Source organism: Lepus europaeus, chromosome 3, assembly GCF_033115175.1.
Source record: "Lepus europaeus isolate LE1 chromosome 3, mLepTim1.pri, whole genome shotgun sequence".
NCBI classification, from domain to species: domain Eukaryota; kingdom Metazoa; phylum Chordata; class Mammalia; order Lagomorpha; family Leporidae; genus Lepus; species Lepus europaeus.
This window is the reverse complement of record NC_084829.1, coordinates 31,442,919-31,464,237: the sequence shown is the minus strand read 5'-3', so window position 1 is coordinate 31,464,237 and position 21,319 is coordinate 31,442,919. Positions and strand designations below refer to the sequence as shown.

At 51.0% G+C, this 21,319-nt stretch overlaps 1 pseudogene; it reads left to right on the top strand.

Annotated features, from left to right (window-relative positions):
- Positions 1–3,594: 3,594 nt before the first annotated feature.
- On the top strand, positions 3,595–5,785 carry LOC133756474 (telomeric repeat-binding factor 1-like; annotated as a pseudogene).
- Positions 5,786–21,319: the final 15,534 nt, after the last annotated feature.

Below are 21,319 nucleotides of genomic sequence, written 5' to 3'. Positions count from 1 at the left end.
TGCTGATGCACCAGGGAAATCCACAGAGAAGGCCCAAGTGCTTGGGGCCCTGCCACCTACGAGGGAGACCAGGATGAAGTTCTGGGCTCCTGGCTTCAGTGCAAACCAGCCAAGGCCGGTGCGGCTATTTGGGGGTTGAACTAGTAGATGGAAGATCTGTCTCTCCCTCACTCATGTCACTAGGCCTTTCAAATAAATCATTTTTTAGGGGCAGGTGCTGTGACTTAGCTGGTAAAGCCACTGCCTGAAGTGCCAGCATCCCATGTGGGCGCCGGTTTGAGTCTCGGCCATTCCACTTCCACACTTCTGATCCAACTCTCTGCTATGGCCTGGGAAAGCAGTAGAAGATGGCTCAAGTCTGTGGGCCCAGCGCCCATGTGGGAGACCCAGAAGAAGTTCCTGGCTTTGGGTTGGTGCAGCTCCAGCCATAACAGCCAATTGGAGAGTGAACCAACAAATGGAAAACCTCTCTCTCTCTTTCTCTCTCTCTCTGTTTCCCTCTCCTCTCTCTGTGTAACTCTGACTTTCAAATAAACAAATAAATAAATAAATAAATATTTTTAAAAAGAACTAAATAATTTTTTAAAAATATGTATTTATTTATTTGAAAGAGAGGCAGAGAAAGAGAGAGAGAGAGGTCTTCCCTCTACTGGTTCACTCCCCAGTTGGCCACAACGGCCAGAGCTGAGCCAATGCAAAGCCAGGAGCCAGGAACTTCTTCGGGTCTCCCACACGGGTGCAGGGGCCCAAGGACTTGAGCCATCTCCTACTGCTTTCCCAGGCCATAGCAGAGAGCTGAATGGGAAGTGGAGCAGCTGGGACCCAAACCAGTGTCCATATGGGATGGGATGCTGGCACTGTAGGTGGAGGCTTTACCCACTATGTCACAGTGCTGGCCCCTCAAATAAATCATTTTAAAAAAATGCAGGGTTGCTGATTTGGCAAGTCTAGACTGGGCCCGAAAAATGCATTTCTAACAGGTCCCTAGGTGATGCCAATGCTGGTTGTCCTGGGACCACCCTCAGAAAACCAGTGCCCTAAGCCAATCTGTTTGGTTTCTAGTGTCAGAATCAGGCTGGGACAAAGGTGACCACACCCGGCCCCTCCTAGAGAGTTCTCCTCCCCAAGGCTCCCGGGGCCCCATGAATACAGAACACCCAGGGGCGGCCCAGGGTGTGGGGTCAGAGGGTGACCCAGAGGTGAGGTACACAGCTCCTGGGGCTCCTGCAGCTCTCGTAAACCTCCAGGCCTTGCTCTGCTGCCCCAGGCTGCCTGGCACTGGGGTCTGACCAGAAGGGATCTGAGCGTCGTTGTTTATATCCAAACATGGGGTGACTTGGCTTGACAGGTACAAGGTGACAGAGGGGCTGATCCTGAGGACAATGAAAAGTTAGCAACTGGCGCTTTCTAAATGTCAGCTCCTTGAGCCCACACAGGCACTAGAGGGCGTGCTGAGCCTGCTGAAGCCACAGACATCAATCACCTGGCCTAGAATCTTGCAAGATGGGACTTTCCCACTTACAGCAAGATGTGCTCAAAATTTCCATGGCCATGTAAATTGCACGTATCAATAAATCATGCCTTTATTTTACTTTTTTTAAAAGATGGATTTATTTATTTATTTGAAAGGCAGTATTACAGAGAATCTTCCTTCAGCTGGTTCACTCTCCAATGGCCGTCAACGGCCAGAGCTGGGCCAGACCCAAGCCAAGGGCCAGGAGCTTCACCCGGATCTCCCACATGGGTGCATGGCCCCAAACACTTGGGCCATCCTCCAGTGCTTTCCCAGTTACATTAGCAGCAAGCTGGATTGGAAGTGGAGCAGATGGGACTTGAGCTGGTGCTCCAACATGGGATGCTGGAGTCGCAAGCAGTAGCTTAACCCACTCTACCACAGCTCCAGCCTCTACTTTACCTGTTAAAAAATAAAAAACACACATGAAAACAAATCATACAATTAAAAAGAAAATAACATACTCACAATGGTAGCAAACATCCTTATTTATGGAGCAATATAATTTTTAGAAAATGCTTTTTTCTTAATGAAGGTAAAACAATGATTTCCATCAGCCTTTCCTAGAGCTTTTTATTTTGAGTTTTTTGCATGTGTCTCTCACAGAATTATTTTTTGTTTTGTGTCTTAATGGCTCAGAATTCAAAAAGTTCCTCTCTTCTTCCTACCCCATTCTTGATAGGCATCAATCACTGACATCAGGTTCCTGCTTATTCTTCCAAGGACACCTTTTTTCTTAAAAAAAAAAAAAAAAAAAGATTTATTTATGTTTTTGAGAGTCAGAGTTACACAGAGAGAGGAGAGGCAGACAGAGAGAGTGACACAGAGAGAGAAGTCTTCCATCCACTGAGTCACTCCCTAGATGGCTACAACCACCGGAGCTGTGCCAATCCAAAGCCAGGAGACAGGAGCTTCTTCTGGTCTCCCACGCAGGTGCAGGGGCCCAAGGACTTGGGCCAACTTCTATTGCTTTCTCAGGCCATAGCAGAGAGCTGGATCGGAAGTGGAACAGCCGGGTCTTGAACCAGTGCCCATATGGGATGCCGGTGCTTCAGGCCAGGGCGTTAACCCACTGTCCCACAGCACTGGCCCCCAAAGACACCTTATGCACAGGCAGGCAAGCAGAAAAGTCCAGGTGTACGTTCTTTCTTTTCCCCTTTCACAGGTGCCTTCCTACACCTTGCTTTTCCCTTTAAGATTGTTTCACACAGACCATCCCAGGAAGCAACATCAAGAGCTTCCTACAGGGGCCAGTGCTGTGGTGTAGTGAGTTAAGTGTGTGGGTGTCAGTTTGAGTCTGGGCTGCTCCACTTCCAATGCAGCTCCCTGCTAATGCGCCTGGGAAAGCAGCAGAAGGGGCCCAAGTGCTTGGACCCCTGCACCCACGTGGGATACCCGGAAGAGGCTCTGGCTCCTGACTTCCTGAATGAATGAATGATCCGATGGAAGACCTCTCTCTCTGTCTGTAACTCTGCCTCTCAAATGCATAAATAAATCTTTAAAGAGAAAGCTTCCTAAATGTCCCTTTCCTTTTGAATTTTCATGATACCCCATTGTATACGTATGCAATGCTTTTCCATCAGTTCACCATTAGCAGACATTTCGCTTGTTTGCTTTTACAAACAATGCCACAACATACAATTTTGAATACAGTCACCTTGCAGGTATTGCAGGGATATTTTTGGACACATCCCTTGAAATCAGTGCTGCCCGTATGCATTTTTAATTTGAACAGAAACTGCCAAATTCCCCTTCCCGAAAACCCTACTAGTTTTCAACCCATCTGTAATATGAGGGAGAACCTGTTTTGGTAAAGTTGTCTCTGCAGCCATGGAAATTGCTGGGAGCTGTTGATATGGCAATGACATTTAAATCCTGGGAGTGGATGAGGGAAGAGTGAGGAGACAGGCAGAGCAGGCAGAGGTCGCCAGCATCCCAGTTTGCAACCTCAAGAGCCAGCAGCAGAGACCAAGAGGCAGCCCGTGTGGTAGGAAGAAGACTGGACGTGTAGAAAGCTGGGGCTTGTTAATGGCAGGAAGCGGGCAGCGACCCTGTCACCACTTCAGAGAACCACTGGCAGCATGCGGAAAAATACCGTAAGCCCATTCTCACTGCACGTTCCAGGAACTCACAGGGGAACACGGAAAGCAGTCCCTGGGTGCTCGCTGCAGCAATGTCTGAACAGGAAGAACCCGAAGATCAGTGAAGAGGGAAGAGAGAAATTGTAGCGTGTTCACACCATGGGACACTATCCGGCAATGCACAAATCAACCACTTGTATCATATGCTAACAATGCTAACCAAAAAGCAAGCAGAGAATGATGCATTCAGCAAGAAAAAAATTATACAAAGTCTAAAAACATGTGGAAAGAATGAAAAAAAAAAAACTTAGTAAAAGTGAAAGGCATTCACCAAATTCAAGACACACACCTAGGGACCCGTGCTGTGGCGAAGCAGGTAAAACCACTGCCTGCGGTGCTGGCATCCCATATGGGTGCCAGTTCAAGTCCTGCTGCTCCACTTCTGACCCAGCTGTCTGCTATGGCCTGGGAAAGCAGAGAAAGATGGCCCAAGTCCTTGGGACCCTGCACCCAGGTGGGAGACCCAGAAGAAACTTCTGGCTCCTGGCTTTGGATCAACCCAGCTCTGGTCATTGCAACCATTTGGGGAGTGAACCAGCGAATGGAAGACTCTCTCTCTCTCTCTCTCTCTCTCTCTCTCTTTCTCTCTCTCTCTGCCTTTCAAATAAATTAGAAAAGGAAAGAAGAGAGAGGAAGAAGGAAAGAAAGAAAGGAGGGAAGGATGGAGAGAGGAAGGGGGAAAGAGGAGGGAGGGAAAGAAGGAGGAGGAGGGAGGGAGAAGGGAGAAAGGGAGGGAGGGAGGAGGGAGAGAGGAAGGGGGGAAAGAGGAGGGAAAGAAAGAGGAAGGGGGGGCTCAGAGCCCGCAGGGTCGTGCTGACGGGAAGGATGCTGACTCCCCGGAGAAGCGGATGACAGGAGCTCCGAGAGACGACCAGGAGCAGTTCGTGTGCCAGGAACTGCTCGAATGCCAAGTGCAGGAGGAGACACTGGAGGAGGAGGAGGAGGAGGAGGAGGAGGAGGAGCAGGAGGAGGAGGAGGAGGAGACGGGCCTGTTGGCCGAGGCTGAGGCGGTGGCTGCCGGCTGGATGCTCGATTTCCTATGCCTGTCTCTTTGCCGGGCCTTCTGTGACGGCCACTCTGGCCACTCCGGCCACTCCGAGGCCTTCCAATCGCGACAGCGCCAAGGCTATTATTCATGGACTATCCAATCTAACAGCATATCAGTTGAAAACAATATACATATGTCAGTTTTTGACAAGAATTCCAGCAGGAAAATCCCTGGATGCACAATTTGAAAATGATGAATGAATTACACCCTTAGAATCAGCCCTTATGATTTGGGCTTCAATTGAAAAGGAACATGACAAACTTCATGAAGAAATACAGAATTTAGTTAAAATTCAGGCTATAGCTGTTTGTATGGAAAATGGCAATTTTAAGGAAGCCTTTGAAAGAATAGTTGGTGATCCAAACTCATACGTCTTTAGGAAGAAAGTTGCTTATGATAATATCTCAGACACATTCCATTCCTTTTTTCAACACTTCAGCTACAACCACATGATGGAAAATTAAGAGTTACGTGAATTGTGTGCTGAATGAAAAATCATCAGCCTTTCTAATGAAGGCAGCAGCAAAAGTAGTGGAAAGTAAAAGAGCAAGAACAATGACTTCTCAAGATAAAGCTAATGGTAATGATGTTGAAATGGAAACTGAAACTAATTCGGATATAGGAAAACGTGTTAGTGACAGTCTACGGTAACTGAATCCTCAGAGGGTCCAGTATCCTACAAGAATCTCTTATCTAAGCTGAAATATAGAAACTGGAGAGAAGACTTTGATGAGGAAGAGGAAAGAGGAAACTCTTCAAAGCGAGAGAGAGAAAACAAAAGAACAGAAGAACCACTGAAACAAAGAGAACACATGTTCCAGAAACTCAACCAGTAACTTACAAAAAACGATGACCTAGGAAAAAACAGGCATGGCTTTGGGAAGAAGACAAGAATTTGAGAGGTGGTGTGAGGAAATATGGAGAGGGAAGCTGGTCTAAAATACTGTTGCATTATAAATTCAACAACCGAACAAGTGTCATGCTGAAAGACAGATGGAGAACTATGAAGAAACTAAAAATGATTTGCTCAGACTGCGAAGACTGAATGAGTTTGTGAAAGCTGATAAAAGGACAATTAAGTATTTTGAATGCTACATTTTTTTGAAACTCTCCAGTCTTAAAATTCTTGTTTAAAGCATTATTTTTCTGTGAGTCAATTAATAGGAGGTTTTGTGCCATAAGAGTGAAAGTATATCCTATCATTGTATTCTTTAAGAATCTTTTTATTTTAATAAGATGTAAATTTGTTGACCCTTGCCACTTTCAATATTCATACCCCTAAATTCTGTTCCAATAAAAAATTAAAGCCTGGTAAGAGAAAAAAAAAGAAAAAAAGAAAGAGAAAGAAAGAGGAAGGGAGGGAAGAAGGGAGGGGAGGATGCGGCGCCGGCATCCCATAGGGGCACCAGTTCGTATCCTGGCTGCTCCTCTTCCAATCCCGCTCTCTGCTTGTGGCCTGAGAAAGCAGTAGAAGATGGCCCAAATCCTTGGGCCCCTGCACCCACGTGAGAGACCTGGAAGAAGCTTCTGGCTCCCGGCTTTGGATTGGCCCAACTCCAGATGTTGCAGCCAATTGCAGAGTGAACCAGTGGAAGGAAGCCCTTTCTCTCCGTCTCTTCCTCTCTCTGTCTGTAACTCTACCTCTCAAATAATTAAATATAATATTTCTAAAAATAGATAATCTAATAAATTAAAAATAGATCTACCATATGATTCAGCTATCCCACTTCCAGGTTTATATACAAGGGAAATGAAATCAGCATCTGATGGGGCTGGTGCTGTGGTGCAGCGGGTTAATGCCCTGGCCTGAAGCACCCGCATCCCATATGGGCGCTGGTTCTAGTCCCGGTTGCTTCTCTTCCGATCCAGCTATCTGCTATGGCCTGGGATAGCAGTTGTAGATGGCCCAACTCCTTGGGCCCCTGCACCCACGTGGGAGACCTGGAAGAAGCTCCTGGCTCTGGCTTCGGATCAGCGCAGCTCCAGCCATTGTGGAGCCTCTCTCTGCCTTTCTTCTCTGTGAAACTCTGGCTTTCAAATAAATAAATAAATCTTAAAAAAAAAAAAATAAGAAGAAGAAAGAAATCAGCATCTGAAAGAGATACCTGCCCTGTATGTTTATTGGGGCACTATTCACAACAGCCAAGATACGCAATCAACTTAGATGTCTGGTGATGGATGAAATCGAAAAAGAAATGTGAAGGTAAGAGGACAGACACTGGTCCAGCAGGGTAAGCTGTCTCTTGGGCTGCATGCATCCTATATGTGAGTGCGCAGGAGCAAACTCCACCTCTGCTTCCCATCCAGCTTCCTTCTAATGTGCCTGGGAGGCAACAGATGATGGTCCTACAAGTAGTTAGGACTCGGGTGGAGTATCAGGCTCCTGGCTTTGGCCTGGCCAGCCCATGCTGTTTTGGGCATTTGGGGAGTGAGTCAGCAGATGAAATATTGTGCACCTGATCTCTCTTTCTCTCTTCCTCTCTCTTCCTCTCACTCTGTCACTTTGCCTTTCAAATAAATAAATAAATATTGAAGAAAAAAAAAAAAAAAGGCCAGAGCACAATGGAATATTATTCACCCATAAAGAAGCTTACATTTACTTTCACCCCCACCCAGTCCCAGAGTTAGGGGCCTATGGGGGAATGATCAGTAGATGGAAGCTCTCTCTGTCCCTCAAATAAATAAGTTTGTGCAGGGCCTGCGCTATGGTGTAGGCTAAAGCCTCTGTCTGCACTTCTGGCATCCCACGTGGTCACTGGTTTATACCCCAGCTGCTCCTCTTCCAATCCAGCTCTCTGCTATGGCCTGGGAAAGCAACACAAGATGGCTCAAGTGCTTGGGCCGCTGCACTCATGTGGGAGACCTGGAAGAAGCTCCTGGCTTCAGATCAGCTCAGCTCTGGCCATTGCAGTCATTTGGGGAGTGAACCAGCAAATGGAAGACCTTTCTCGTTGTCTCTCCCTCTCTCTGTAACTCTACCTCTCAAATAAATAAATAAATCTCTTTTAAAAAAAAACACATTTGTGCATTGTAAAAAAAATTTGTAAGGGCTTTTCTAATCTGAAATTTTAAAAAGTTGGCATTTAAGGCCGGCGCCGTGGCTTAACAGGATAATCCTCTACCTTGTGGCGCCGGCACACCGGGTTCTAGTCCCAGTCGGGGCACCGGATTCTATCCCGGTTGCCCCTCTTCCAGGCCAGCTCTCTGCTGAGGCCCGGGAAGGCAGTGGAGGATGGCCCAAGTGCTTGGGCCCTGCACCCCATGGGAGACCAGGAGAAGCACCTGGCTCCTGGCTTCAGATCAGCGCGGTGCGCCTGCCGCAGCGGCCATTGGAGGGTGAACCAACGGCAAAAGGAAGACCTTTCTCTCTGTCTCTCTCTCTCACTATCCACTCTGCCTGTCAAAAAAAAAAAAAAAAAAAAAAAAGATTCATTTATTTATTCGAAAAGCAGTTAGACAGAGAGGGAGAGAGATCTTTCATTCCCTGGCGCACTATCGAGATAGCCAAAACAGGCGGAGCTCGGCAGACCAGAACCCAGGAGCCAGGAGCGTCTTCCGGGTCTCCCACAGGGGTGCCGGGGTGCAGGGGCCCAGGGACTTGGGCCATCTTCCACTGCTTTCCCAGGCGTGTTAGCAGGGTGCCGGATGGAAGTGGCCTCCAAATGGACCACCGGCGGCACAGATAGCAGCTGACCCCACCATGGCACAGTTCCAGTCCCATTAAAATCAGGTTTTGTAAAAATATATACTATTCAGCTAGTGGGGAGGAGTCTGCCACAGAACCACGGCCCTCCCCACAGAGACAGAGCAAGAACTAAACCCCAAACACCAACGCAAGATGGCGCGAACCTTTCCGGCGACCAGATGTAGTCCAATGGAATTCAAGGAAAAGCTAAAGCCCCGCCTCTCAAAAAGCGACGGCCCAATGGGAGCCTCCCGGATCCTGCCGCACGCGGCTGGCGGAAGCCGGCCCAGACTGGACAGGCAGGGGGCTCGGCCTGTGTAGGCCCCGGGGGAGGACTTCCGCCGGATGCTCTGGGCGGGCCTTCCTGCGCCCCTGAATCCGCCACTGTGCTTAGGGCTGGCTCCATCCGGAAGCCATGCCAGTGAGCGTGGAGCTCCACGTGGCCCTCCAAGCCCAGCCAAGGCCAGAGGCCTGCCCGCCAGGGAAACTGAGGCCTGACGACCCCGCACCGCCACCACCACCACCCGAGGCCTGCCGATGCCTCAGAGGGCATGGAATTGTGCGTGGGCTCCGTTGTGTAGAGTCCTGCCCTTTCTGGAAAGCGTACCCTACTGGAAAGTGACTTTTATGGGCGCTTTAGGAGTGCTTCCTGGCGAGACAGGCAGGACTGGAGAGGTGGCAAGGCCAGGCTAGTGGGGTGGCCGTCCGAATCTCCTCCCCACACCTGAACCTGTAACCTGAGTTAGCTCTACTTCCTGGCAGAACACGGGACACGTACACTGAACTGAATGTGAAGTTGAGTTTTACAGCATCCACTCGCTGATAATCACTTCTCCCTTGGCCAGGTGGACCCAGGGATGAGAAAGCGCTGTCCTAGGGGATACGCAGTGTGGTGATGGGGAACCGCGGGGCAGGCTCTGAAGTGAGGCGCTGTTGGAGCAGAGGGTAAGGTCTTGGCCTACCCCAGGGAGGGGTGCTTGAGAGGGAAAGGCTTGCGTGAGGGCGGCTGGCAGGCCTTCTTGGAAGAGAAAGGGCAGGGAGCGGCACTTCTGGGACCCGCAGGTAGAGCTGCAGAACTGGGGATCGGTGGCACCAGGAGAATCCGAGTGTTTTGGTTCCGACAGCGCCCACCCATCACTGCGTTCAGGGTATTTACTAACAGTAAACTGTTGAATGTCAGCCATATCCCTCCATGGCAGGTCCTACTTTCCTGAGTTATGGCTAACAGGAGGCTTAGAAATTTATACATGGGGCCGGTGCTGGGGCATAGCCGGTAAAGCCGCTCCTGCAGTGCCGGCATCCCATATGGACGCTGGTTTGAGACCCGGCTGCTTCATTACCTATCCAACTCTCTACTATGGCCTGGGAAAGCAGTAGAAGATGGCCCAAGCACCTGGGCCCCTGCACCTGCATGGGAGACCTGGAAGAAGCTCCTGGCTCCAGATTGGCTCAGCTCTAGCGGTTGCAGCCATTTGGGGAGTGAACTAGCGGATGGAAGATCTCTCTCTTTCTCTCTCTCTAACTCTGCCTTTCAAATTAACAAATAGTCTTAAAAAATAAATAAACAAATAAATCTTAAAAGAAAAAAGAAATCATACATGCCCTAAATTCACACAGCTGGTATGTTGTTGAGTGAGAGATGTCAATTTGGGGCCTTTTTTTCCTCCCTCCTTTTATAAAATTATTTTCTTTTTTTAGTTTGTTTATTTGAACGAGTGACTGAGAGCAACAGATTGGGGGGGGGGCGTGGGGGGGAGACAACCGTGTCTTACATCTACTGACTCACTCCCCAGATGGTCACAATAGCTGGGGCTGGACCAAGAGGGAGAACTCAATCTGGGTCTCCCAGGTGGGTGGCAGGAACCCAAGTCCCTGGGCCGTCATCTGCAGCCTCGCAGGTGCATTAGCAGGAAGCTGGATCTGAAGCAGAGGTGCAATTCTATCCCAGGCACTCGGATCTGAGATCCCAAGCAGCAGTTTAATCCGCTGTGCCACAATGTCCACTCCCTTTTTAAGAAGTTTTAATTGATACATTTAAATTTTATATACCTATGAAATACCATATACACATAGTGTAATGTCTAAATCAGGGTAAAAATATCTGTCTCCTCAAACATTTATCATTCTCAAACATACATGATGGTGAAAATATTCAGCATCCTGGGCTGGTGTTGTGGCTCAGCAAGTTAAGCCACTGCTGGCAACGCTGTCATGAGTGCTGCTTCAGGTCGCAACTGTTCCACTTGTGGTCCAGCAGTGGGAGATGGCCCGAGTGCTTGGGCCTCTGCTGCTACATGGGAGTTCTGGGCTCCTGGCTTCAGCCTTGCTCAGCCCCAGCTGTTGCAGTCATTTGAGAAGTGAACCAGCAGATGGAGGCGCTCTCTTTCTCTTTCAAGTAAAGAAGTCAATCTTAACAAAAAAGATTTATTTATTTATTTGAAAGGCGGAATTACAGACAGGCAGAGAGAAAATGAGAGAGAGAGATCGTCCATCTGCTGGTTCACTCCCCAGATGACCATAATGGCCAGAGCTGGGCCTATCCAAAGTCAGGAGCTAGGAGCTTCTTCTGGGTCTCCTATGTGGGTGCAAGGGCACAAGCACTTGGGCCGTCTTCCACTGCTTTCCCAGGCCATAACAGAGAGTTGGATGGAAAGTAGAGCAGCCAGGTCTTGAACAGGTGCCCATATGGGATGCTGGCACTGCAGGTGGCTTCACCTGCTACACCACAGCACCGGCCCTGAAATCAATCTTTAAATAAAAAAAAAAATTTCAACATTAATTCTAGCTTATATATATGGTGTATTATCATTTTCTGTAGTCACCCTACTGTGCAGTCAAACACCAGAACTCCTTTCTCTGATTATAACTTAGTATGTACCCATTAGCTAACCTTTCCCAGCCCACTCTCTCTGATTCCAGATCGTAGGCAGGTGCCAGTTCCTGACATGAGCTAGGCCAGGAACTGGACTGCTCCTGGAGGCAGTGGGGAGGGTCTCAGGCAGGGAGTGAAGTGATAGGACTTGAGTTGGGGAACAGCCGCAAGCAGCCCTGTGGTGGCAACTGGCGGGTGCTGCCGGGAAAGAGCGGGATGCTGACATCTGAAGTGAGTGGGCCCCTCCAGGCAGGACTTGTGAGTGAGCAGAAGTGGGGCCAAGGCAGGGACTCAGGAAAGCTGATCTTGTCCCTGCTGGGTCCCTGAAGCCACTGGAGGAGGGTGAGGACTTGGCTCCCAGGGGAGGAGAGAAGTCAGGGTTCACAGGCTGCCAGGAGGCCACAGCAGACCAAGGCTGCGCAGAGTTCCTGGCTCGGGAGTGGGGGGGTCCACAAGTGGGGTGACCTCAGTGTCATGTGGGGTGGGGGTGGGTGGGCAAAAGCAAGGTTTGGTGAGACATGTATTTACCAAGTGAGGACCTAAAGAAGTTACCCAACAATAAAATCTCCTTTTTTGTTTAACACAGGTTACAAACGTCATGGAAAAATAACCCAGAAGAATATCAAGAGTGTTTATCTGGGGATGGGGATGTGGAAGGGACTATGACTTTTTTATGATAATATTCTAAGATAATAGACGTTGCTTTAAAAAAACCAATTGAAATATTTTGCCAATTCAAAGGGAGGGCTGGGGAAGTAGAGGAGGACCACTGACCTGGCAGCTTGCTCGCAGAAAGAAGGAGTGCATCTAATGGGAGGTGTTTCTGAAAAGAAACAAAGAATGTCAGCTATGGTTGTTTAAAGCACATTTTAAAATTTCTGCTGGGGGCAGGTGCTGGCCGTGCAGTGTGGTGTGCAAAGCCACTGCCTGTCACACTCCCATCCCATAATGCAGTGCTGGTTCTGCCCTTCTCATACAGCTTCCTGCTGATGAGATCCTGGAAGCCCTGGCTCATGGCTCAAGTCCTCGGGCCCCTGCTGCTCACATGGGAGACCCGGATGGAGTTCTGAGCTCCTGGCTTTAGCTGATGTGGGTGTTTGAGAAGTGATTCAGTGGGTGGAAGACCAGTCTCTCCCCTTAGCCCCACTCCGCCTGGTCACTTTGCCTTCAATTAGAGGAAAATAGATTTTAAAAAACATAGGCCAGCTGATTTACTCTCTGCCTCAAATATAAATAAATAAATAAATAAATAAATAAATAAATAAATAAAAACAGGTGCACGTTTAGGATTCCACTTGGGACGCCTGCATTCCCCATCTGGTTGCCTGAGTTCACGTCACAGCTCTGATTCTTCCTGCTACTGTGTGCCATGTTGTTGCTCAAGAGTTGGATGCCTGGATTGAGTTCCAGGTTCCTGGCTTTGGCCTGGCCTTGCCCCAACTCTTGCAGACATTATGGGAGTGAATAAAATAATATACAAATAAATAAAAATGTAAAAAGAAAAATATACATTATATGGCCATGGCCGGTGTTGTGGTGTAGCAGGGAAAACTGCCACCTGGGATACCCACATCCTATTTAGGTACCAATTCAAATTTCAGCTGCCAATCCAGCTCCCTGCTAATGTACCTGGGGAAGCAGCGGAATGTGGCCCAAGTGTTTGGATCCCTGCTGCCATGTGAGAGACTGGAGGAAGCTCTGGCTCCTGGCTTCGGCCTGGCCCAACCCTGGCTATTGCCACCATTTGGGGAGTGCACCAGCAGATGCAAGATCTCTTTCTCTTTCTCTCCCCCCCCCCTTCCCTCCATCCCTCTCACCCTCCCTCCCTCCCTCCCTCTCTCTCTCTCTGTTTCTTCTTTTCTCTCTGTAACTTTTTAAAATAATAAATGTTCAAAAAAATGAGCAATGCGTGGTTGAACATACAGATGTGAAGTGTGTGGATTTAGAGATCTGGCGTCAGCACCATGTAATACAGTGAGCCTGCATGAGGCCCTGCGGGGACAGGCTTTCCCCTTCTATTTTCACTCCCCTTCCCTCTGCCCACCCTTTGTGCCCTGAAAAATAGCCATACAGCCTCACCTCACAGGAGCCTTATGCGTCTTGCCTGTCTCCCAGGCTATATGTCTTCCCACCATTTATTTTACCCTCAGGAACACATTTTCTGTCCTGTAACATCACCTCTCTGTCCCAGCCCAGCCCTGGGCAAGCCCCTACGATGTTGCAAGCTGCTTGGATGCCCCGCCTTCCTTACAGTGCCCCCAGGAAAGCAGAAGGGCAGGGCCACAGGCATCCTTGTCCCAGGCTGGTCGGGGCAAGATCTCCCATGGAAGCTGGAGCCTGGTACTTGTTCTCATCTTCAGGAACGACCAACGCAGAGGTGGCTGGAGTCAGGGGCTCAGGAGGAGCCAGGGACAGAGAGGAGGAACTCACTGAGGCCTAGAGATTGGGAAGTGAATTCATTATTGTTCAACCAAGATTTTTTATTATTCAGCTCTGTGCGGGGCACTGTGCTAGGCATCGGGATACAAAACCCCTCCACTGAGATCCGCACGTTGTCTCCTCCTCCTCTCAGGGGGCTTCTGCCCTGGGCCAAACAGGGTTACTTACCCGGTGCAGCCAAGAGGACCAGACACAGCTGTGGGAAAGATCCCCACCCTTTCCCCGGTCTAGGAGTAGCTCTTTAAGCAATTAACCATAGACTCTAAGCCATATATATATATATTCCCAGTATCCATATAACATAAATATAAATTATTCATGTTTTCCAAGTCCAGGAGCTGGGAAATAACTAAATAACTGGTCTTTTTCTGACATCTCCACTGCCCCATCCCCACCAGTAGCTATAGGAACCCTGGTGACCTGATCAGGGTCCTGAGAAATGCATGTTGCTAGCTTACATCCTTTTTTTTTTTTTTAAATCTAGAAAATACCTGGGGGCGGGGCTGGTGCTGTGGCATAGTGGGTAACGCCGCTGCCTGCAGTGCCAGCATCCCATATGGGAGCCGGTTTGACTCCCAGTTGCTCCATTTCCAATCCAGCTCTCTGCTATGACCTGGGAAAGCAATGGAAGATGGCCCAAGTGCTTGGGCCCTTGCACCCACGTGGAAACCCAGAAGAAGCTCCAGGCTTCAGATCGGCGCAGCTCCAGCTGTTGCGGCCAATTGAGAAGTGAACCAGTGGATGGAAGACCTCCCCTCCACCTCTCCTTCTCTGTCTGTGTATGTCTATATAACTCTGACTTTCAAATAAACAAATCTTTAAATAAATAAATAAAATAAATAAATAAATAAATACCTGGGGGCATACTAAGTGCTGCTCATTGCGCTATTCTCAATAATACACCCTTAGCAGCCCTTAGCTCTTGAATTCTAATGAATAGATTTTGCATCCACAGTTGCATGCATTATCTCATTAGAACTTTCCTTGTGTGGCAAGGACTGTTATTATCTCCAGTGCCCAGATGAGGAATTGAGGCCTAGGGCCATTCAGTTGCATTTGGCACAGGCATATAGCCAGTGGATGACACTGAGATCTGGGACTTAAACATGACAGTGGGCTGGGTGCAGGCCATGAGTCCTGGGTGGCAGGAGGTCTGTCAAGCTGCGGGTGTATAGCAGATGAGACTGGGCAGGAGCAATGCAAACTGGGAACACAGGAGGGAGCCGCTTGCTTCAGGGGATGGAGGGCGGAGTGAGCATGACTTTGCTGGGGCTGTGCTCAGAGAGAAGCTATGTCCCTGTGAATGAGGGTTTATCAGGCACAGAAGGGAATTCCAGGCATTTTGGGAGGTGTTGGGGTGGAGGTAAAGGGAGCTTCTATTTTGCTTTCTTGCAACTTTGGAGTTCTGGGGCTTCGGCACTTCCGAGTCACACATCCTCCAGACCAAGGTGGTCTGTGAGTTGCTGGGGAACCACAGCCCCTGAGGCACTAGTCATGCAACTCTGAAGGCCAGGATTTCCTTCCAGCGCACCTGAATCATCTCCAGCGAATGCAAGCCAGAAGCAAGCAGGACTACAGAGAGGAGAAGGAGAGGGACAAGCCTTCCCAACCCCGAGCTGTGTGTCCCCCCCCCCCCCCCCCAAACACCTGGAAGCCAGGGCGGGGCCCGGGCAGGGTAGATGTGACAAGTGCAGGCTGACCTGTGCTGGGAAGGTGGAGGAGTGAGGACATGCGGGGTGGGAGGGGTGACCGGCCGCTCAGCCAGCCTCAGACCCCATTTCCTTACCTGTGTGCACAGTTCCATCTCCTACCTGCCTAGCCTTGCTGCTTTCCTTCTCTTACTTGTGCCTGGTGGATGCTTTCTCCAGAAGTTCAAGGTCTGACCCGGAGTGGGGCATCACCAACAGTCACCACGGGGTGCAGTGGGAATGGTGCCAGGGTGGCCACCCAGCCCTGCTATGGAGGACACACAGCAGTTTGGCAAGACCAGAGGCAGTGAGTTTCTCCTGGTCTAGGGGAGCTTGAGGTCTCCTTTGTCACTTCCTGCTCCCTGCCCCTCCCGCCCCTCAGCCCCTGGAAGGGAGTCCCACCCCACTCATGGGCCTTCTGCTTCTAGCCTGGGGTAGGAGGGAATCTAACAGAGATGGGCTGCCCTCGGCGGGATGGCACTGCTCAGAGCCAGCTGTACTCAGAGATCCCAGGCCAATGCTGGTCTCAGCAAGACCTCAGGTGCACAGCCAGCCGGCCACTGGTCTGTTGGCAGCCAGAGTCTCTTGTCCTACAGAGGCTCCCCTTAGTGGGTGCCCCAGTCTGGTTCTTCTCTGGGCTTGTGGCCTCTGCAGGGAGAGAGAGAGAGAGAGAGAGAGTGTTCCATCACTAATTCACTCCTCAAATGGCTGCAATAGCCAGGGCTGGCCCAGGCCCAAACCAGGATTTAGGAACTCCATCCAGCACTCCCATGTGGATGGCAGGGCCCAAACACTTGAACCACTTCTGCTGCTTTCCCAGGCACATTAGTGGGAAGCCAGATCAGAAGTGGAGCAGCTGTGACTGGACCCAGTGCTCTGATTTGGGATGCTCGCATCTTAACCCACTGTGCCCCAACACCAGCCTTCCCCCGGCTCCCTGCTTTCCTCTTCATGAGAAGTTGGAGGGCTACTTGGATATCGGAGGTGGGTTCAGGGGCTTGTACCAACATCTCACTGCATCCCCTCTCTCCCACCTCTCCTACCCCAGTCTCTTTGCAGGTGTAGAGAGAAGAATCTGTGTTCCCATGCTAGTGAGAGATAAAGGTTGATAGGATGATGCATGGGGACAATTTAGTTGGAAAGGAAATTTAGGGCTCATTTATTCCAATTTCTCTTTGTAAAAAAATTATTTTCATTTTTATTGAAAGAGAAACAGACAAAGAGAGACAGAGATCGTTCATCTGCTGATTCACTCCCCAAATGCTGGACTGCTCTGGGCTAAAACCAGGACCCAGGAACTCAATCCAGGTCTCCCTGGATTGTATGGCAGGGACCCAACCACTTCAGCCAACACCTGCTGCGTCCCAGGATGTCCGAGAGTGGAAAACTGGATCAGAAGTGGACCTCGAACCAGCACTCTCATATGCGATGCAGGAGTCCCAGATGCTGACTCTGCCGCTGCACCAAATGCCCACCCCTCTGATTCCTCTTAGCACTTGAGGAACAGGCACAGAGTGGGCAGTGCTGTTAGCTGGGAGTCAAAGCCAGGGCCTAGAACCCTGGCTGGGGACTCTTGGTTTACTCTTGACCATTCTCCTGGCTGCCCTACCCCTCTTACTCTCACTTCTCTGCAGACTCTTCTGTGTGGGGGCAGTGCCTGGATGTGGAGAGAAAAGACCTCAGTTGGCAGGCCCCATGTGGGAGGTCAGAGAAGTGGAGGGCGGAGGGCGAGTGTGGGTGAGCAGGGGAAGCTGTGTACAATGAGATCAAGGGAGACCATCTCCCAAGGGGGCCAAACCTGATCCTTCACTCCCTCTCTTTGACCTTCAGATTGGCAGAACCCAGAACTCAAAATAAGTGGTTTCTTAGCCTAGCCTTGCTCAGACCCCACCGGGGCCTTTCAGCTGGTCTTCCAGCCAGGCAATGGCTGGGCCCACTTGCCACACCTTTCTGACAGCCCTCACCTGCCCTTCCTGGGCCTCCCAGCAATGCTCTGTGAAGGGCCTTGACATTGAACTACAGCAAAGGTGGGTGTGGAGTGTTTATAAGCACATATTGTTTTTGTTTTTTAAAGATTTATTTATTTATTTGAAAGTCAGAGTTACAGAGAGGCAGAGGTACAGAGAGAGGCCTTCCATCTGCTGGTTCACTCCCCAAATGGCTACAATGGTCAGACCTTGCCTGGGCCGATCTGAAGCCTGGAGCCTAGATCTTCCTCTGGGTTTTTCATGTGGGTGCAGAGGCCCAAGCACTCAGGCCATCTTCCACTTCTTTCCCAGACACATTACCAGGGAGCTGGATCAGAAGTGGAGCAGCTGGGACTCGAACCGGCGCCTATATGGGATGCCAATGTTGCAGGCAGTGAACGGCTTTACCCATTATGCCACAGCGCTGGGGCTCCCCAATTTTTTTAATATTTATTTTATTTATTTGATAGGTCAGATTGGCAGAGGAGAGGCAGAGAAAGAAAGATATCTTCTGTCTGCTGATTCACTCCCCAAATGGCCATGATGGTCAGGCCAAAGCCAGGAAGCAGGAATTCCACCTGGGCCTCCCACGTGGCTGGCGGGGACCCAGGTACCTGAGTCATCACCTGCTGCCTCCCAGGGTGCGCGTTCGCTGGAGGCTGGGTCTGAAGCAGCTGAGGGACTCAACAGTTACCAGCTCCACAATATGGGACGCGGGTGTTCCAAGGATTGGCTGCACCTACTGTGCCACAGCGCCCACCCCCTCATCAGTTCGGGGAGGGTTTTTGGTGTCTCTTTAAGACCCAGGAGACTCAAAGAGCCAGGTCTGCTGCCTCAGCCCAGCTTCCCTTCTCCTCCAGGGCCCACAGAGCCAAGGCTACTGGGCCAGGCCTGGGGAGAGCTGGCTTTGGCAGAAGTGAAGCCGCAGGCCCTTCAGGCCTAAAGAGGGTGGGGAGGGGAGGGGATCGGGTCTCATCTGCCTGTGGGCCCTGGCCAATCCAGGATGGGATCAGCTAGGACTTCACATATATTTCACTTGATTTTCCGTTTCCAGGACCAAAGGGCCCGGATGTACTGGCCTGACCTGGCTCAGATGTCCAGTCACAGGCAGCCAGAGGCCCAGCCACCAGCCCTCCACTGGGTCCCTCTGGGAGTGTGTCTCTTGTGCAGGCCAGAAACGACTACCCAGAGCAGCTATAAATTATAATCTAAGAAGCAAGAGGGTGCACCAGCATGTTTATAGCAGCTGTGTTCACAACAACCCAAAATATGGAATCAACCGAGGTGTCCATCATCAGTTGTATGGATTAAAAAAATGTGATAAATACACACACACACACGAATATTATTCAGCTATTAAAAAAGAATGAAATTCTACCACCTGCATCAAAATGGTTACAACTGGAGGATATCCTATTGAGTGAAATAAACATCCCATGTTCTCCCTTATTTGTAGGAGCTAGAATTTTAAAACAATAAACTAAAACAAAAAAAGAAAGAAATGCCTGTTGTGTATCAGTTTTGTTGCAAACAGAGCATTTTGTCAATTTTGTTTTAAACCTTCGTGGAATTGTTGACAATTCTCTAGTACTACAGTTTTACCGTATGCAAGTGAAATTGAACATCTTTTCATTCAATTATAGTTTATAACCCTCGCCTGTTTTCATTGTGAACTATGGTCTTTTCTACTTTTTATTCGTTGAACTATTTATTTAGCAGAGAATTAAGCCTTTGGTTATAATGCAAATTGAAACCACGTTATCTCAAAAATGAGAAAAAAATACTATGTTAAAAAAAAAAAGAGAGAGAAGCAAGAGGGTAGTGAGGAGTGGGGAAACTGTGGAGGAGGACCCCAGGGCTCTGGGCTGGCTGGGCAGGAGCCTATGGGGGGGACAAGCTAAAGAGCACTGGCCTTGGGGCGATCAGCCTACCCCTCCCCCTCCTCTGGGAGGCCGTCTTGTCCGCAGACAGCAGAAAAATGCATGACAAAGGTGCCGGGAGGGCTGTGTCCCAGGGTTGTGGAGATGGCTGGGGAGGGGCCCCTCCAGTTCCAAAACCTGTCCCTCCACCCCCACCTTAGCTACCTGCCTCTGGGGCAGTTCCTGGCTGCAGGTGGGCACAGCTCCAGCGGCACTGCCCTGTAGAACTTCAGGTACACCTGTGCGACTGAAGTGCTTGAGACTGGCTGGTTGTCCCCATAGATGGTGCACGTGGGAGGTGGGCCGCGTGACACACACACTCGGAGAGGGAGAAGGGAACCGGCGTCGAAGACTCACGGACACCACCTAGCAGACAGAGCCAAGCCACCCAGCCCCTCAGCAGCCTGACAGGGCCACTGACCCCAGCCAGCAGCCCAGACAGGGCCGTTCTGGAGCCCAACAGGAGGAGGTGCCTTCGGGTGGGGGTTGGCAGGGGACAGAGGCCCTCTTCCCCAGGGTCTGGGTTCTGGCCTTTCCAGCTGTGGGGAGCTGTGGCCCGGAGCCTGTTGTGGGGTAGACAGACAAACAGCATGCCCAGCAGACAGGCGATCTGAGGACTATTCTCTTGCAAACAGGATCAAGCCCTAAGCCAGTCAGCCTGAGCTCTCTGGAAAGCCCAGGCCCCAAAAAGTCCACACCAAAGGAAAGCTCTGGGCTGGCTTCCTGCACCCCCTCCCCCAAATCGCTCTCGGCCTCCTCAGTAACTTTCCACCAGGCAGCCACCCCCCCCCCCCACTCCCGACAAAGCGCATCCCATGGCCTGAGAGCCTGGGGGCAGGGTGGGTGTTGGGCGAGGCTGGACACCTGACTCCCCCCAGAGGAAGAGGGAGTTGGATACCTAGCTCCCCATGGGGGGCCCCTGGTACCCGTCTGAGGCTGGGTCTCAGAGAGGCTGGGGTGGGGGGGTCTGCTGGAGCTCCTTTTAGGCCCTCGGACTAGGGATTCCGTGAGAGGGGACTGGGGCCGAGGGGGTGGGGGGGGCAGGAAGCTGTCCCCAGGGGAGCCATCCAAGGCCCATTCAAGGGTTGAGCACTTGTTTAGGGTTAGCGCTGCCCCCTCTGGGGACCGGGATTGTCCAGCCAAGGCCATTGTCCTGCCCCCTTCCCCCAGTCCCTCCCAGGCCTCTTTGAACCTGAAGTCAGATTTTTTTTTTCTCTGCACGCACCCCCTCCCTTGATTTTCCCCACCCAGGCCTAGGGCTGGAGGCCTGGGCTGTGGAAGTGGGGGAGGGAGAACTGGGAGCCCCTGGAGAGCTAGGGAGCCGGCGGCCAGGGCGCAGGTTTTGCAGTGAGCGTCCCCTGAGACTGGGTCAGCTCCTTCTGTCTGGACAAAGGTTGGGAAATACAGGCCTGGTAGGTCCATTGCCTGGTGCTCCATGCGGAAGTGGGGCTCAACCCCGGAGACTAGAGGGGAGGAGACGCTGGAGCCCCAAGGCTGGTGGCATAAAACACCCTGGCCTGGCCATCTGCCTCTGAGAAGGGAGTTGGCAGGTGGGCCACCGGCACTGGGGGCTGCGGGGTGGTGGCAAGATTTGGTCGAGATCTCCAAAGGATTGCGGAGTTTCTGGAAGGGGATCGGAAGCCACCTGGCCAGAGAGCCTGGTGCTCTTAGTGACTTGCGAGGGGCGGTGTTTCAGAAGTGAAGAGCTCCCCCGGGGAGGGGTCAGAGCCGGGGTATCCGGGATGGGGTGGAAGGGACCCCAGACGGCTAGGCCCCGCCGACGGCCAGGCAGCTTGTTGTGAGTTGAAAGTGAAAATCTCCAAGGCTCAGAGGGGCGCCTAGCTCCGGCTCAGACGCCACCGCCAACCAGGCAAATATCCCTCGCCTCAGTTTCTCCCACCCCCCCACCCTCTCCTCCACCCACCCAGGGGGCGGGGCCAGAGGTCAAGGCTAGTGGGTGGGATTGCGGAGCGAGAGAGGTGTGGGGCAGTCTCCTGGCCAGCCCTTATTTCACCAGGCCCCCGGTGCGGGGCGCCCTCCTTCCCCC